At 63.6% G+C, this 17,449-nt stretch overlaps 4 non-coding genes across 4 annotated transcripts; all 4 read left to right on the top strand.

The window, feature by feature from the left end:
- Positions 1 to 3,076: 3,076 nt before the first annotated feature.
- LOC142867006 (5S ribosomal RNA) lies at positions 3,077 to 3,195 on the top strand. Its single transcript, XR_012916738.1, has one exon. It is a non-coding gene; the product is annotated as a 5S ribosomal RNA (ribosomal RNA).
- A 3,537-nt stretch (positions 3,196 to 6,732) lies between these two features.
- LOC142866985 (5S ribosomal RNA) lies at positions 6,733 to 6,851 on the top strand. The gene has a single exon (XR_012916717.1). It is a non-coding gene; the product is annotated as a 5S ribosomal RNA (ribosomal RNA).
- A 3,528-nt stretch (positions 6,852 to 10,379) lies between these two features.
- On the top strand, positions 10,380 to 10,498 carry LOC142866974 (5S ribosomal RNA). The gene has a single exon (XR_012916706.1). It is a non-coding gene; the product is annotated as a 5S ribosomal RNA (ribosomal RNA).
- Positions 10,499 to 14,043: 3,545 nt separating this feature from the next.
- LOC142867005 (5S ribosomal RNA) lies at positions 14,044 to 14,162 on the top strand. The gene has a single exon (XR_012916737.1). It is a non-coding gene; the product is annotated as a 5S ribosomal RNA (ribosomal RNA).
- The last annotated feature ends 3,287 nt before the right edge of the window (positions 14,163 to 17,449 follow it).

The following is a 17,449-nucleotide window of genomic DNA, read 5'->3' as shown; positions in this document are numbered from 1 at the left end:
AAAGTGTCTCTTATCTCTATGATTGCATTTTCTTTTCTCTCTCTTTTCAAGCAGATGATGGGAGTCCAAGTATTAAGGTGACATGTGTTGCCCGTGCCCCCCTCCCCCCTGTGTTCTTATTCATTTACCTCTGATGTTGTTCCAGCGTATTGTGGGGGTACCAATGTTAAGGTCGGGTACGTTGCCCTCTCCCAGCCTCCCCCCTCGGGTCAGAGCCTCAAGTGCGCCCATCCCCCAGTCGGTGCGCACCCACCCCATTCCTAATGGAGGTGTATGCCCATCCCCTCCCCCCACCCGCCCGACACCCACCCGATGAAGGTGATTCCTCTGTGTCCACTTAGGTGTCCATCGGTTCGTACCCATTTGCTGGTGAGCGCGAGCACGTGGTGCTCGTGTGTCCATTCTTGGGCTACCTGGCTTACTGGAACGGGTTCCAGCTCTGGCCAGGAGAACCACGAGAGGTGCCCTCTCACCGCTGCTCCTCCTAGCTGAATAGCACTCCGTGGTGTCCACGCGCCACATTTCATTTACGCACTCGTGGGTCGATGGGCACTCGGGTCGCTTCCAGGTCTTTGCGATTGTGACTTGTGCCCTGACTCTAACCCTAACCCTTACCCAGCCCGTCTCCTCCTCGGCCCCTGCCTGACTGACTCCTTCCCGCCCGGCCTGTCACCTGTCACCGTCCTCTGCCCCTGCCTGACACGCTCCTCCCCGCCCGGGCCGTCACCGTCCTCGGCCCCTGCCTGACGGGGCTCCTCCGTCGCCTGGGCCTTCCAAGGGCTTGGTGTGGACGCTGGTTCCAGGACGCCCTCCCAGGGACCCGGTAGCAGGGCGGCCGCAGCGTCTCGCGCCACCCAACCGTCCGCCGGCCGGCGGCCGGCGCTAAGTGGCCTGCGGGGGACGTGCCCCCACTGTGGGGCGGGCGCCCAGCCTGGTGTCTTCTCTGAGGCCCCGTGGCTGCTTTTCTCCCCCGCAAGGGGAGAGCCGCGGAGGTGGGGACCGCCTCCTCGTGGGGACGTACACCCAGCTCTCCACGTCGGATTCCGGGGCTCTCTGTCCTGCCAGAAGGCCCAGCTGGCCTGCGGGTCCTTAGAGTGGCAAAAACATCCGAAAACTGAGATTGAGGGTCCGGTGGTTGTCTGCACTTTTGTGCTGGGCACCCCAGGGAGGCCCGGGGGCTGGCTGGACAACGCGGTCTGCTGGGCAGGGCGGGGGTTTGGAGGAGCAACTGATGCCCTTTGCACTTTGGGTAGCAAGTGTCTGAGGTGTCTCTGAGCCCTGCGCCATGTCGGGGGGTGGGGTGGGGGGGTGGGAGGTCGGGGGGGGTGGAGGAGCAGGAGGAGGAGGAGGAGGAGGTGGGAAGGGCCGTGGCCTGCAGTCGTGTTCCCGGGGTGGCTTCTTCCACAGGCTGCTTGGCCTGGGCTCCCTGCACCTGGGCCTTTGGAGGACTGGCCCTGTGCTTGCCAACGCTTCCCCTGCAGGGACCCAGAGCTGGGAGGTTGCATCTCTCAGCCCTGGGTCGGGCAGAGCCCCAGCGGGCCATGCCCACAACCTCTCTCAGCACGGGTCCCCCAGAAGGCTCCTTTGGGACCAGGATTCTCTTGCGGGTGACTCTTTAAGGTCTGGCCCCTGGATGGAGGGGCACCAGGAGTAGAGGAGCAGGAAGGGGAAGGGGGTGGCCATGCGAGGGGACACTTTCAGGCCAAGTCCCAGCTTCAGCCTGATCCTCCTGGGAACCCCGGGGTGTACGTCACACCTCCTGGTTGTCCCGCTCTGAGACAAGGGCTCTGAGACAAGGAGCCGGGCTTCGCATTCCCCCAGCAGCCAGTCGTGGGCTGAGGACACCTGGGGCGTTGGGAACTCCCTGGCTTCTCCTTGGCTTAACATCTGGAGCTGCTTGTGAATCGTGCCGCCACACACACCCGAGTGCAGGTGTCTTCTGCACAGACTGCGGGCCTCGCTCTTCTGAATGCCGCTAGCTCGCCACCCACCCACGGGTGAACCTGGTCAGGGTACTTTCTCTCGGGGGCAGACTCTGATCCTGGCGGGCTACCGGTGTTTCTGTTTGCTCGTTTCTTTCTTCCATTTCGGGAAGGGCTTCCTTACTGGGTGTGGAAATCTCCTATGCCTTTCCTCGCCTATTCTGTCAGCTTTAAAATTCTCTTTCAGTTGCCACCCTCACAGATGGATTAGGAAACTCTTTCCGGTGCACTCATTAGTGAAATGACCTCAATGAAGCTGGAATCCAATATCTAATCGCCGATTTTTAGCGAGTCCACACGCCAGGGTGGTCGGGGTCCAATGCAGCCCCGGCCAGGCCCAGGCCCCTTGGACTGGGCCACAGGAGGACACAGAGGAGGGTCCCGGCCCCCACGGTCGCGTTGCCGGCAGTTCTCCAAGGGCTTGGGCGTTTTCCAGAGGTAGGAGATGGAGGGGACTGATTTCTTCAGCGCCCCACAAACCACGCCACCCCACCCATGGGACACATCCCTAGAGAGAGAGAGAGACGCCCCATACACTCGCTCCCCTCCCCCATGCGCTGTGCCCCAGCCCGGGCCCGGGGGAATAGGCGGCAGCCCACCCACAGGGTGGGGGGCGCAGCTGAAAGGGGTTGTCGGGGATGGCGGACCCTGCCTGGGGTCAAAGGGCGGGCGACCCGCGCGTGCGCAATCGGCGGCGGCGGCGGCGGCGGCCGCGGCCACGAGCTGGGGGTGGGCCAGGCGAGGAGAGGAAGGGGGCTGGAAGGTCTCCACCTTGGCGAGTCCAGCCGTGGAGGCGCATCTTGTGTGAGTGTGAGTGAGTGAGTGTGAGTGTGTGTGTGTGTGTGTGTGTGTGTGTGTGTGTATAGAGAGACAGCCCCCCACCCTGGCCCGCCGCTCCCTGCCCGCCCCGCCCCGCCCCGCCCCGCCCCGCCAGTCACCCCCGTCCCTCGGAGCCCGCCGGACCCGGCCGGTGAACTCAACAGGCCCGGCCCGGTGCGGGTCAGCGCCGGCGCGGGGCCTGGGGCGGGGGGAGGAGGCGGCGGGGAAGCGCAGAGAGGCTCGGCTTCTTGAGCGGGGCAGGGGCGCCCTCCGCCGTCTAGGGCCACACCACCCTGAACGCGCCCGATCTCGTCTGGTCTCGGAAGCTAAGCAGGGTCGGGCCTGGTTAGTACTTGGATGGGAGACCGCCTGGGAATACCGGGTGCCGTAGGCTTCTTCTTTTTTTTTTTTTTGTTTTGCCTCTTGTTCTGTCCCCTTTCTGGGAGCGAGTCGGCGGCCCGGGGTGGGGGTCACCCCCACCCTCAGCGCCCGCCGCGGTGCCTGGCGCCCCAGCCCGCACCGTGGGGCCTCCTCTTGTCCCAAGCCGCGACACCGCCGTCACGCGGCAGCATGCGTGGCTTCTGGACTGTCAGGTCTCAGACCAAAGGTCTGCTCTGTGGGAACCGACACGCTGGAGGAAACCTTGAGAGTCTGAGAGGGGAGGGAGTTCCAGAAGAAGGCCAGGATGTCATTTTGAGGGAGTATGTGACCAGAACTCGTCCCGTTGCTTTTGGGGTTCTATGGGCTACACGTAGGAATCTTTGGTGGTGGCACCTGATGTTGGGGGATCCGGAGTCACACCCAGACCTGCTCCACAGGCCTCCTTTTACTTTTCTCTTCGGATTCATTATGTTTAAAAAGTGTCTCTTATCTCTATGATTGCATTTTCTTTTCTCTCTCTTTTCAAGCAGATGATGGGAGTCCAAGTATTAAGGTGACATGTGTTGCCCGTGCCCCCCTCCCCCCTGTGTTCTTATTCATTTACCTCTGATGTTGTTCCAGCGTATTGTGGGGGTACCAATGTTAAGGTCGGGTACGTTGCCCTCTCCCAGCCTCCCCCCTCGGGTCAGAGCCTCAAGTGCGCCCATCCCCCAGTCGGTGCGCACCCACCCCATTCCTAATGGAGGTGTATGCCCATCCCCTCCCCCCACCCGCCCGACACCCACCCGATGAAGGTGATTCCTCTGTGTCCACTTAGGTGTCCATCGGTTCGTACCCATTTGCTGGTGAGCGCGAGCACGTGGTGCTCGTGTGTCCATTCTTGGGCTACCTGGCTTACTGGAACGGGTTCCAGCTCTGGCCAGGAGAACCACGAGAGGTGCCCTCTCACCGCTGCTCCTCCTAGCTGAATAGCACTCCGTGGTGTCCACGCGCCACATTTCATTTACGCACTCGTGGGTCGATGGGCACTCGGGTCGCTTCCAGGTCTTTGCGATTGTGACTTGTGCCCTGACTCTAACCCTAACCCTTACCCAGCCCGTCTCCTCCTCGGCCCCTGCCTGACTGACTCCTTCCCGCCCGGCCTGTCACCTGTCACCGTCCTCTGCCCCTGCCTGACACGCTCCTCCCCGCCCGGGCCGTCACCGTCCTCGGCCCCTGCCTGACGGGGCTCCTCCGTCGCCTGGGCCTTCCAAGGGCTTGGTGTGGACGCTGGTTCCAGGACGCCCTCCCAGGGACCCGGTAGCAGGGCGGCCACAGCGTCTCGCGCCACCCAACCGTCCGCCGGCCGGCGGCCGGCGCTAAGTGGCCTGCGGGGGACGTGCCCCCACTGTGGGGCGGGCGCCCAGCCTGGTGTCTTCTCTGAGGCCCCGTGGCTGCTTTTCCCCCCCGCAAGGGGAGAGCCGCGGAGGTGGGGACCGCCTCCTCGTGGGGACGTACACCCAGCTCTCCACGTCGGATTCCGGGGCTCTCTGTCCTGCCAGAAGGCCCAGCTGGCCTGCGGGTCCTTAGAGTGGCAAAAACATCCGAAAACTGAGATTGAGGGTCCGGTGGTTGTCTGCACTTTTGTGCTGGGCACCCCAGGGAGGCCCGGGGGCTGGCTGGACAACGCGGTCTGCTGGGCAGGGCGGGGGTTTGGAGGAGCAACTGATGCCCTTTGCACTTTGGGTAGCAAGTGTCTGAGGTGTCTCTGAGCCCTGCGCCATGTCGGGGGGTGGGGTGGGGGGGTGGGAGGTCGGGGGGGGTGGAGGAGCAGGAGGAGGAGGAGGAGGAGGTGGGAAGGGCCGTGGCCTGCAGTCGTGTTCCCGGGGTGGCTTCTTCCACAGGCTGCTTGGCCTGGGCTCCCTGCACCTGGGCCTTTGGAGGACTGGCCCTGTGCTTGCCAACGCTTCCCCTGCAGGGACCCAGAGCTGGGAGGTTGCATCTCTCAGCCCTGGGTCGGGCAGAGCCCCAGCGGGCCATGCCCACAACCTCTCTCAGCACGGGTCCCCCAGAAGGCTCCTTTGGGACCAGGATTCTCTTGCGGGTGACTCTTTAAGGTCTGGCCCCTGGATGGAGGGGCACCAGGAGTAGAGGAGCAGGAAGGGGAAGGGGGTGGCCATGCGAGGGGACACTTTCAGGCCAAGTCCCAGCTTCAGCCTGATCCTCCTGGGAACCCCGGGGTGTACGTCACACCTCCTGGTTGTCCCGCTCTGAGACAAGGGCTCTGAGACAAGGAGCCGGGCTTCGCATTCCCCCAGCAGCCAGTCGTGGGCTGAGGACACCTGGGGCGTTGGGAACTCCCTGGCTTCTCCTTGGCTTAACATCTGGAGCTGCTTGTGAATCGTGCCGCCACACACACCCGAGTGCAGGTGTCTTCTGCACAGACTGCGGGCCTCGCTCTTCTGAATGCCGCTAGCTCGCCACCCACCCACGGGTGAACCTGGTCAGGGTACTTTCTCTCGGGGGCAGACTCTGATCCTGGCGGGCTACCGGTGTTTCTGTTTGCTCGTTTCTTTCTTCCATTTCGGGAAGGGCTTCCTTACTGGGTGTGGAAATCTCCTATGCCTTTCCTCACCTATTCTGTCAGCTTTAAAATTCTCTTTCAGTTGCCACCCTCACAGATGGATTAGGAAACTCTTTCCGGTGCACTCATTAGTGAAATGACCTCAATGAAGCTGGAATCCAATATCTAATCGCCGATTTTTAGCGAGTCCACACGCCAGGGTGGTCGGGGTCCAATGCAGCCCCGGCCAGGCCCAGGCCCCTTGGACTGGGCCACAGGAGGACACAGAGGAGGGTCCCGGCCCCCACGGTCGCGTTGCCGGCAGTTCTCCAAGGGCTTGGGCGTTTTCCAGAGGTAGGAGATGGAGGGGACTGATTTCTTCAGCGCCCCACAAACCACGCCACCCCACCCATGGGACACATCCCTAGAGAGAGAGAGAGACGCCCCATACACTCGCTCCCCTCCCCCATGCGCTGTGCCCCAGCCCGGGCCCGGGGGAATAGGCGGCAGCCCACCCACAGGGTGGGGGGCGCAGCTGAAAGGGGTTGTCGGGGATGGCGGACCCTGCCTGGGGTCAAAGGGCGGGCGACCCGCGCGTGCGCAATCGGCGGCGGCGGCGGCGGCGGCGGCGGCGGCGGCGGCCACGAGCTGGGGGTGGGCCAGGCGAGGAGAGGAAGGGGGCTGGAAGGTCTCCACCTTGGCGAGTCCAGCCGTGGAGGCGCATCTTGTGTGAGTGTGAGTGAGTGAGTGTGAGTGTGTGTGTGTGTGTGTGTGTGTGTGTATCGAGAGACAGCCCCCCACCCCGGCCCGCCGCTCCCTGCCCGCCCCGCCCCGCCCCGCCCCGCCTGTCACCCCCGTCCCTCGGAGCCCGCCGGACCCGGCCGGTGAACTCAACAGGCCCGGCCCGGTGCGGGTCAGCGCCGGCGCGGGGCCTGGGGCGGGGGGAGGAGGCGGCGGGGAAGCGCAGAGAGGCTCGGCTTCTTGAGCGGGGCAGGGGCGCCCTCCGCCGTCTAGGGCCACACCACCCTGAACGCGCCCGACCTCGTCTGGTCTCGGAAGCTAAGCAGGGTCGGGCCTGGTTAGTACTTGGATGGGAGACCGCCTGGGAATACCGGGTGCCGTAGGCTTCTTCTTTTTTTTTTTTTTGTTTTGCCTCTTGTTCTGTCCCCTTTCTGGGAGCGAGTCGGCGGCCCGGGGTGGGGGTCACCCCCACCCTCAGCGCCCGCCGCGGTGCCTGGCGCCCCAGCCCGCACCGTGGGGCCTCCTCTTGTCCCAAGCCGCGACACCGCCGTCACGCGGCAGCATGCGTGGCTTCTGGACTGTCAGGTCTCAGACCAAAGGTCTGCTCTGTGGGAACCGACACGCTGGAGGAAACCTTGAGAGTCTGAGAGGGGAGGGAGTTCCAGAAGAAGGCCAGGATGTCATTTTGAGGGAGTATGTGACCAGAACTCGTCCCGTTGCTTTTGGGGTTCTATGGGCTACACGTAGGAATCTTTGGTGGTGGCACCTGATGTTGGGGGATCCGGAGTCACACCCAGACCTGCTCCACAGGCCTCCTTTTACTTTTCTCTTCGGATTCATTATTTTTAAAAAGTGTCTCTTATCTCTATGATTGCATTTTCTTTTCTCTCTCTTTTCAAGCAGATGATGGGAGTCCAAGTATTAAGGTGACATGTGTTGCCCGTGCCCCCCTCCCCCCTGTGTTCTTATTCATTTACCTCTGATGTTGTTCCAGCGTATTGTGGGGGTACCAATGTTAAGGTCGGGTACGTTGCCCTCTCCCAGCCTCCCCCCTCGGGTCAGAGCCTCAAGTGCGCCCATCCCCCAGTCGGTGCGCACCCACCCCATTCCTAATGGAGGTGTATGCCCATCCCCTCCCCCCACCCGCCCGACACCCACCCGATGAAGGTGATTCCTCTGTGTCCACTTAGGTGTCCATCGGTTCGTACCCATTTGCTGGTGAGCGCGAGCACGTGGTGCTCGTGTGTCCATTCTTGGGCTACCTGGCTTACTGGAACGGGTTCCAGCTCTGGCCAGGAGAACCACGAGAGGTGCCCTCTCACCGCTGCTCCTCCTAGCTGAATAGCACTCCGTGGTGTCCACGCGCCACATTTCATTTACGCACTCGTGGGTCGATGGGCACTCGGGTCGCTTCCAGGTCTTTGTGATTGTGACTTGTGCCCTGACTCTAACCCTAACCCTTACCCAGCCCGTCTCCTCCTCGGCCCCTGCCTGACTGACTCCTTCCCGCCCGGCCTGTCACCTGTCACCGTCCTCTGCCCCTGCCTGACACGCTCCTCCCCGCCCGGGCCGTCACCGTCCTCGGCCCCTGCCTGACGGGGCTCCTCCGTCGCCTGGGCCTTCCAAGGGCTTGGTGTGGACGCTGGTTCCAGGACGCCCTCCCAGGGACCCGGTAGCAGGGCGGCCGCAGCGTCTCGCGCCACCCAACCGTCCGCCGGCCGGCGGCCGGCGCTAAGTGGCCTGCGGGGGACGTGCCCCCACTGTGGGGCGGGCGCCCAGCCTGGTGTCTTCTCTGAGGCCCCGTGGCTGCTTTTCTCCCCCGCAAGGGGAGAGCCGCGGAGGTGGGGACCGCCTCCTCGTGGGGACGTACACCCAGCTCTCCACGTCGGATTCCGGGGCTCTCTGTCCTGCCAGAAGGCCCAGCTGGCCTGCGGGTCCTTAGAGTGGCAAAAACATCCAAAAACTGAGATTGAGGGTCCGGTGGTTGTCTGCACTTTTGTGCTGGGCACCCCAGGGAGGCCCGGGGGCTGGCTGGACAACGCGGTCTGCTGGGCAGGGCGGGGGTTTGGAGGAGCAACTGATGCCCTTTGCACTTTGGGTAGCAAGTGTCTGAGGTGTCTCTGAGCCCTGCGCCATGTCGGGGGGTGGGGTGGGGGGGTGGGAGGTCGGGGGGGGTGGAGGAGCAGGAGGAGGAGGAGGAGGAGGTGGGAAGGGCCGTGGCCTGCAGTCGTGTTCCCGGGGTGGCTTCTTCCACAGGCTGCTTGGCCTGGGCTCCCTGCACCTGGGCCTTTGGAGGACTGGCCCTGTGCTTGCCAACGCTTCCCCTGCAGGGACCCAGAGCTGGGAGGTTGCATCTCTCAGCCCTGGGTCGGGCAGAGCCCCAGCGGGCCATGCCCACAACCTCTCTCAGCACGGGTCCCCCAGAAGGCTCCTTTGGGACCAGGATTCTCTTGCGGGTGACTCTTTAAGGTCTGGCCCCTGGATGGAGGGGCACCAGGAGTAGAGGAGCAGGAAGGGGAAGGGGGTGGCCATGCGAGGGGACACTTTCAGGCCAAGTCCCAGCTTCAGCCTGATCCTCCTGGGAACCCCGGGGTGTACGTCACACCTCCTGGTTGTCCCGCTCTGAGACAAGGGCTCTGAGACAAGGAGCCGGGCTTCGCATTCCCCCAGCAGCCAGTCGTGGGCTGAGGACACCTGGGGCGTTGGGAACTCCTTGGCTTCTCCTTGGCTTAACATCTGGAGCTGCTTGTGAATCGTGCCGCCACACACACCCGAGTGCAGGTGTCTTCTGCACAGACTGCGGGCCTCGCTCTTCTGAATGCCGCTAGCTCGCCACCCACCCACGGGTGAACCTGGTCAGGGTACTTTCTCTCGGGGGCAGACTCTGATCCTGGCGGGCTACCGGTGTTTCTGTTTGCTCGTTTCTTTCTTCCATTTCGGGAAGGGCTTCCTTACTGGGTGTGGAAATCTCCTATGCCTTTCCTCGCCTATTCTGTCAGCTTTAAAATTCTCTTTCAGTTGCCACCCTCACAGATGGATTAGGAAACTCTTTCCGGTGCACTCATTAGTGAAATGACCTCAATGAAGCTGGAATCCAATATCTAATCGCCGATTTTTAGCGAGTCCACACGCCAGGGTGGTCGGGGTCCAATGCAGCCCCGGCCAGGCCCAGGCCCCTTGGACTGGGCCACAGGAGGACACAGAGGAGGGTCCCGGCCCCCACGGTCGCGTTGCCGGCAGTTCTCCAAGGGCTTGGGCGTTTTCCAGAGGTAGGAGATGGAGGGGACTGATTTCTTCAGCGCCCCACAAACCACGCCACCCCACCCATGGGACACATCCCTAGAGAGAGAGAGAGACGCCCCATACACTCGCTCCCCTCCCCCATGCGCTGTGCCCCAGCCCGGGCCCGGGGGAATAGGCGGCAGCCCACCCACAGGGTGGGGGGCGCAGCTGAAAGGGGTTGTCGGGGATGGCGGACCCTGCCTGGGGTCAAAGGGCGGGCGACCCGCGCGTGCGCAATCGGCGGCGGCGGCGGCGGCGGCCGCGGCCACGAGCTGGGGGTGGGCCAGGCGAGGAGAGGAAGGGGGCTGGAAGGTCTCCACCTTGGCGAGTCCAGCCGTGGAGGCGCATCTTGTGTGAGTGTGAGTGAGTGAGTGTGAGTGTGTGTGTGTGTGTGTGTGTGTGTGTATCGAGAGACAGCCCCCCACCCCGGCCCGCCGCTCCCTGCCCGCCCCGCCCCGCCCCGCCCCGCCTGTCACCCCCGTCCCTCGGAGCCCGCCGGACCCGGCCGGTGAACTCAACAGGCCCGGCCCGGTGCGGGTCAGCGCCGGCGCGGGGCCTGGGGCGGGGGGAGGAGGCGGCGGGGAAGCGCAGAGAGGCTCGGCTTCTTGAGCGGGGCAGGGGCGCCCTCCGCCGTCTAGGGCCACACCACCCTGAACGCGCCCGACCTCGTCTGGTCTCGGAAGCTAAGCAGGGTCGGGCCTGGTTAGTACTTGGATGGGAGACCGCCTGGGAATACCGGGTGCCGTAGGCTTCTTCTTTTTTTTTTTTTTGTTTTGCCTCTTGTTCTGTCCCCTTTCTGGGAGCGAGTCGGCGGCCCGGGGTGGGGGTCACCCCCACCCTCAGCGCCCGCCGCGGTGCCTGGCGCCCCAGCCCGCACCGTGGGGCCTCCTCTTGTCCCAAGCCGCGACACCGCCGTCACGCGGCAGCATGCGTGGCTTCTGGACTGTCAGGTCTCAGACCAAAGGTCTGCTCTGTGGGAACCGACACGCTGGAGGAAACCTTGAGAGTCTGAGAGGGGAGGGAGTTCCAGAAGAAGGCCAGGATGTCATTTTGAGGGAGTATGTGACCAGAACTCGTCCCGTTGCTTTTGGGGTTCTATGGGCTACACGTAGGAATCTTTGGTGGTGGCACCTGATGTTGGGGGATCCGGAGTCACACCCAGACCTGCTCCACAGGCCTCCTTTTACTTTTCTCTTCGGATTCATTATTTTTAAAAAGTGTCTCTTATCTCTATGATTGCATTTTCTTTTCTCTCTCTTTTCAAGCAGATGATGGGAGTCCAAGTATTAAGGTGACATGTGTTGCCCGTGCCCCCCTCCCCCCTGTGTTCTTATTCATTTACCTCTGATGTTGTTCCAGCGTATTGTGGGGGTACCAATGTTAAGGTCGGGTACGTTGCCCTCTCCCAGCCTCCCCCCTCGGGTCAGAGCCTCAAGTGCGCCCATCCCCCAGTCGGTGCGCACCCACCCCATTCCTAATGGAGGTGTATGCCCATCCCCTCCCCCCACCCGCCCGACACCCACCCGATGAAGGTGATTCCTCTGTGTCCACTTAGGTGTCCATCGGTTCGTACCCATTTGCTGGTGAGCGCGAGCACGTGGTGCTCGTGTGTCCATTCTTGGGCTACCTGGCTTACTGGAACGGGTTCCAGCTCTGGCCAGGAGAACCACGAGAGGTGCCCTCTCACCGCTGCTCCTCCTAGCTGAATAGCACTCCGTGGTGTCCACGCGCCACATTTCATTTACGCACTCGTGGGTCGATGGGCACTCGGGTCGCTTCCAGGTCTTTGTGATTGTGACTTGTGCCCTGACTCTAACCCTAACCCTTACCCAGCCCGTCTCCTCCTCGGCCCCTGCCTGACTGACTCCTTCCCGCCCGGCCTGTCACCTGTCACCGTCCTCTGCCCCTGCCTGACACGCTCCTCCCCGCCCGGGCCGTCACCGTCCTCGGCCCCTGCCTGACGGGGCTCCTCCGTCGCCTGGGCCTTCCAAGGGCTTGGTGTGGACGCTGGTTCCAGGACGCCCTCCCAGGGACCCGGTAGCAGGGCGGCCGCAGCGTCTCGCGCCACCCAACCGTCCGCCGGCCGGCGGCCGGCGCTAAGTGGCCTGCGGGGGACGTGCCCCCACTGTGGGGCGGGCGCCCAGCCTGGTGTCTTCTCTGAGGCCCCGTGGCTGCTTTTCTCCCCCGCAAGGGGAGAGCCGCGGAGGTGGGGACCGCCTCCTCGTGGGGACGTACACCCAGCTCTCCACGTCGGATTCCGGGGCTCTCTGTCCTGCCAGAAGGCCCAGCTGGCCTGCGGGTCCTTAGAGTGGCAAAAACATCCGAAAACTGAGATTGAGGGTCCGGTGGTTGTCTGCACTTTTGTGCTGGGCACCCCAGGGAGGCCCGGGGGCTGGCTGGACAACGCGGTCTGCTGGGCAGGGGGGGCGGTTTGGAGGAGCAACTGATGCCCTTTGCACTTTGGGTAGCAAGTGTCTGAGGTGTCTCTGAGCCCTGCGCCATGTCGGGGGGTGGGGTGGGGGGGTGGGAGGTCGGGGGGGGGTGGAGGAGCAGGAGGAGGAGGAGGAGGAGGTGGGAAGGGCCGTGGCCTGCAGTCGTGTTCCCGGGGTGGCTTCTTCCACAGGCTGCTTGGCCTGGGCTCCCTGCACCTGGGCCTTTGGAGGACTGGCCCTGTGCTTGCCAACGCTTCCCCTGCAGGGACCCAGAGCTGGGAGGTTGCATCTCTCAGCCCTGGGTCGGGCAGAGCCCCAGCGGGCCATGCCCACAACCTCTCTCAGCACGGGTCCCCCAGAAGGCTCCTTTGGGACCAGGATTCTCTTGCGGGTGACTCTTTAAGGTCTGGCCCCTGGATGGAGGGGCACCAGGAGTAGAGGAGCAGGAAGGGGAAGGGGGTGGCCATGCGAGGGGACACTTTCAGGCCAAGTCCCAGCTTCAGCCTGATCCTCCTGGGAACCCCGGGGTGTACGTCACACCTCCTGGTTGTCCCGCTCTGAGACAAGGGCTCTGAGACAAGGAGCCGGGCTGCGCATTCCCCCAGCAGCCAGTCGTGGGCTGAGGACACCTGGGGCGTTGGGAACTCCCTGGCTTCTCCTTGGCTTAACATCTGGAGCTGCTTGTGAATCGTGCCGCCACACACACCCGAGTGCAGGTGTCTTCTGCACAGACTGCGGGCCTCGCTCTTCTGAATGCCGCTAGCTCGCCACCCACCCACGGGTGAACCTGGTCAGGGTACTTTCTCTCGGGGGCAGACTCTGATCCTGGCGGGCTACCGGTGTTTCTGTTTGCTCGTTTCTTTCTTCCATTTCGGGAAGGGCTTCCTTACTGGGTGTGGAAATCTCCTATGCCTTTCCTCGCCTATTCTGTCAGCTTTAAAATTCTCTTTCAGTTGCCACCCTCACAGATGGATTAGGAAACTCTTTCCGGTGCACTCATTAGTGAAATGACCTCAATGAAGCTGGAATCCAATATCTAATCGCCGATTTTTAGCGAGTCCACACGCCAGGGTGGTCGGGGTCCAATGCAGCCCCGGCCAGGCCCAGGCCCCTTGGACTGGGCCACAGGAGGACACAGAGGAGGGTCCCGGCCCCCACGGTCGCGTTGCCGGCAGTTCTCCAAGGGCTTGGGCGTTTTCCAGAGGTAGGAGATGGAGGGGACTGATTTCTTCAGCGCCCCACAAACCACGCCACCCCACCCATGGGACACATCCCTAGAGAGAGAGAGAGACGCCCCATACACTCGCTCCCCTCCCCCATGCGCTGTGCCCCAGCCCGGGCCCGGGGGAATAGGCGGCAGCCCACCCACAGGGTGGGGGGCGCAGCTGAAAGGGGTTGTCGGGGATGGCGGACCCTGCCTGGGGTCAAAGGGCGGGCGACCCGCGCGTGCGCAATCGGCGGCGGCGGCGGCGGCGGCCGCGGCCACGAGCTGGGGGTGGGCCAGGCGAGGAGAGGAAGGGGGCTGGAAGGTCTCCACCTTGGCGAGTCCAGCCGTGGAGGCGCATCTTGTGTGAGTGTGAGTGAGTGAGTGTGAGTGTGTGTGTGTGTGTGTGTGTGTGTGTGTGTGTGTGTATAGAGAGACAGCCCCCCACCCTGGCCCGCCGCTCCCTGCCCGCCCCGCCCCGCCCCGCCCCGCCCCGCCTGTCACCCCCGTCCCTCGGAGCCCGCCGGACCCGGCCGGTGAACTCAACAGGCCCGGCCCGGTGCGGGTCAGCGCCGGCGCGGGGCCTGGGGCGGGGGGAGGAGGCGGCGGGGAAGCGCAGAGAGGCTCGGCTTCTTGAGCGGGGCAGGGGCGCCCTCCGCCGTCTAGGGCCACACCACCCTGAACGCGCCCGATCTCGTCTGGTCTCGGAAGCTAAGCAGGGTCGGGCCTGGTTAGTACTTGGATGGGAGACCGCCTGGGAATACCGGGTGCCGTAGGCTTCTTCTTTTTTTTTTTTTTGTTTTGCCTCTTGTTCTGTCCCCTTTCTGGGAGCGAGTCGGCGGCCCGGGGTGGGGGTCACCCCCACCCTCAGCGCCCGCCGCGGTGCCTGGCGCCCCAGCCCGCACCGTGGGGCCTCCTCTTGTCCCAAGCCGCGACACCGCCGTCACGCGGCAGCATGCGTGGCTTCTGGACTGTCAGGTCTCAGACCAAAGGTCTGCTCTGTGGGAACCGACACGCTGGAGGAAACCTTGAGAGTCTGAGAGGGGAGGGAGTTCCAGAAGAAGGCCAGGATGTCATTTTGAGGGAGTATGTGACCAGAACTCGTCCCGTTGCTTTTGGGGTTCTATGGGCTACACGTAGGAATCTTTGGTGGTGGCACCTGATGTTGGGGGATCCGGAGTCACACCCAGACCTGCTCCACAGGCCTCCTTTTACTTTTCTCTTCGGATTCATTATGTTTAAAAAGTGTCTCTTATCTCTATGATTGCATTTTCTTTTCTCTCTCTTTTCAAGCAGATGATGGGAGTCCAAGTATTAAGGTGACATGTGTTGCCCGTGCCCCCCTCCCCCCTGTGTTCTTATTCATTTACCTCTGATGTTGTTCCAGCGTATTGTGGGGGTACCAATGTTAAGGTCGGGTACGTTGCCCTCTCCCAGCCTCCCCCCTCGGGTCAGAGCCTCAAGTGCGCCCATCCCCCAGTCGGTGCGCACCCACCCCATTCCTAATGGAGGTGTATGCCCATCCCCTCCCCCCACCCGCCCGACACCCACCCGATGAAGGTGATTCCTCTGTGTCCACTTAGGTGTCCATCGGTTCGTACCCATTTGCTGGTGAGCGCGAGCACGTGGTGCTCGTGTGTCCATTCTTGGGCTACCTGGCTTACTGGAACGGGTTCCAGCTCTGGCCAGGAGAACCACGAGAGGTGCCCTCTCACCGCTGCTCCTCCTAGCTGAATAGCACTCCGTGGTGTCCACGCGCCACATTTCATTTACGCACTCGTGGGTCGATGGGCACTCGGGTCGCTTCCAGGTCTTTGCGATTGTGACTTGTGCCCTGACTCTAACCCTAACCCTTACCCAGCCCGTCTCCTCCTCGGCCCCTGCCTGACTGACTCCTTCCCGCCCGGCCTGTCACCTGTCACCGTCCTCTGCCCCTGCCTGACACGCTCCTCCCCGCCCGGGCCGTCACCGTCCTCGGCCCCTGCCTGACGGGGCTCCTCCGTCGCCTGGGCCTTCCAAGGGCTTGGTGTGGACGCTGGTTCCAGGACGCCCTCCCAGGGACCCGGTAGCAGGGCGGCCACAGCGTCTCGCGCCACCCAACCGTCCGCCGGCCGGCGGCCGGCGCTAAGTGGCCTGCGGGGGACGTGCCCCCACTGTGGGGCGGGCGCCCAGCCTGGTGTCTTCTCTGAGGCCCCGTGGCTGCTTTTCCCCCCCGCAAGGGGAGAGCCGCGGAGGTGGGGACCGCCTCCTCGTGGGGACGTACACCCAGCTCTCCACGTCGGATTCCGGGGCTCTCTGTCCTGCCAGAAGGCCCAGCTGGCCTGCGGGTCCTTAGAGTGGCAAAAACATCCGAAAACTGAGATTGAGGGTCCGGTGGTTGTCTGCACTTTTGTGCTGGGCACCCCAGGGAGGCCCGGGGGCTGGCTGGACAACGCGGTCTGCTGGGCAGGGGGGGCGGTTTGGAGGAGCAACTGATGCCCTTTGCACTTTGGGTAGCAAGTGTCTGAGGTGTCTCTGAGCCCTGCGCCATGTCGGGGGGTGGGGTGGGGGGGTGGGAGGTCGGGGGGGGGTGGAGGAGCAGGAGGAGGAGGAGGAGGAGGTGGGAAGGGCCGTGGCCTGCAGTCGTGTTCCCGGGGTGGCTTCTTCCACAGGCTGCTTGGCCTGGGCTCCCTGCACCTGGGCCTTTGGAGGACTGGCCCTGTGCTTGCCAACGCTTCCCCTGCAGGGACCCAGAGCTGGGAGGTTGCATCTCTCAGCCCTGGGTCGGGCAGAGCCCCAGCGGGCCATGCCCACAACCTCTCTCAGCACGGGTCCCCCAGAAGGCTCCTTTGGGACCAGGATTCTCTTGCGGGTGACTCTTTAAGGTCTGGCCCCTGGATGGAGGGGCACCAGGAGTAGAGGAGCAGGAAGGGGAAGGGGGTGGCCATGCGAGGGGACACTTTCAGGCCAAGTCCCAGCTTCAGCCTGATCCTCCTGGGAACCCCGGGGTGTACGTCACACCTCCTGGTTGTCCCGCTCTGAGACAAGGGCTCTGAGACAAGGAGCCGGGCTTCGCATTCCCCCAGCAGCCAGTCGTGGGCTGAGGACACCTGGGGCGTTGGGAACTCCCTGGCTTCTCCTTGGCTTAACATCTGGAGCTGCTTGTGAATCGTGCCGCCACACACACCCGAGTGCAGGTGTCTTCTGCACAGACTGCGGGCCTCGCTCTTCTGAATGCCGCTAGCTCGCCACCCACCCACGGGTGAACCTGGTCAGGGTACTTTCTCTCGGGGGCAGACTCTGATCCTGGCGGGCTACCGGTGTTTCTGTTTGCTCGTTTCTTTCTTCCATTTCGGGAAGGGCTTCCTTACTGGGTGTGGAAATCTCCTATGCCTTTCCTCGCCTATTCTGTCAGCTTTAAAATTCTCTTTCAGTTGCCACCCTCACAGATGGATTAGGAAACTCTTTCCGGTGCACTCATTAGTGAAATGACCTCAATGAAGCTGGAATCCAATATCTAATCGCCGATTTTTAGCGAGTCCACACGCCAGGGTGGTCGGGGTCCAATGCAGCCCCGGCCAGGCCCAGGCCCCTTGGACTGGGCCACAGGAGGACACAGAGGAGGGTCCCGGCCCCCACGGTCGCGTTGCCGGCAGTTCTCCAAGGGCTTGGGCGTTTTCCAGAGGTAGGAGATGGAGGGGACTGATTTCTTCAGCGCCCCACAAACCACGCCACCCCACCCATGGGACACATCCCTAGAGAGAGAGAGAGACGCCCCATACACTCGCTCCCCTCCCCCATGCGCTGTGCCCCAGCCCGGGCCCGGGGGAATAGGCGGCAGCCCACCCACAGGGTGGGGGGCGCAGCTGAAAGGGGTTGTCGGGGATGGCGGACCCTGCCTGGGGTCAAAGGGCGGGCGACCCGCGCGTGCGCAATCGGCGGCGGCGGCGGCGGCGGCCGCGGCCACGAGCTGGGGGTGGGCCAGGCGAGGAGAGGAAGGGGGCTGGAAGGTCTCCACCTTGGCGAGTCCAGCCGTGGAGGCGCATCTTGTGTGAGTGTGAGTGAGTGAGTGTGAGTGTGTGTGTGT

This window comes from Microcebus murinus, unplaced genomic scaffold, assembly GCF_040939455.1.
Source record: "Microcebus murinus isolate Inina unplaced genomic scaffold, M.murinus_Inina_mat1.0 scaf009_hap2_Mmur4.0, whole genome shotgun sequence".
NCBI lineage: Eukaryota > Metazoa > Chordata > Mammalia > Primates > Cheirogaleidae > Microcebus > Microcebus murinus.
The sequence above is the reverse complement of the archived record's forward strand: the minus strand, read 5'-3'. Positions and strand labels throughout refer to the sequence as shown.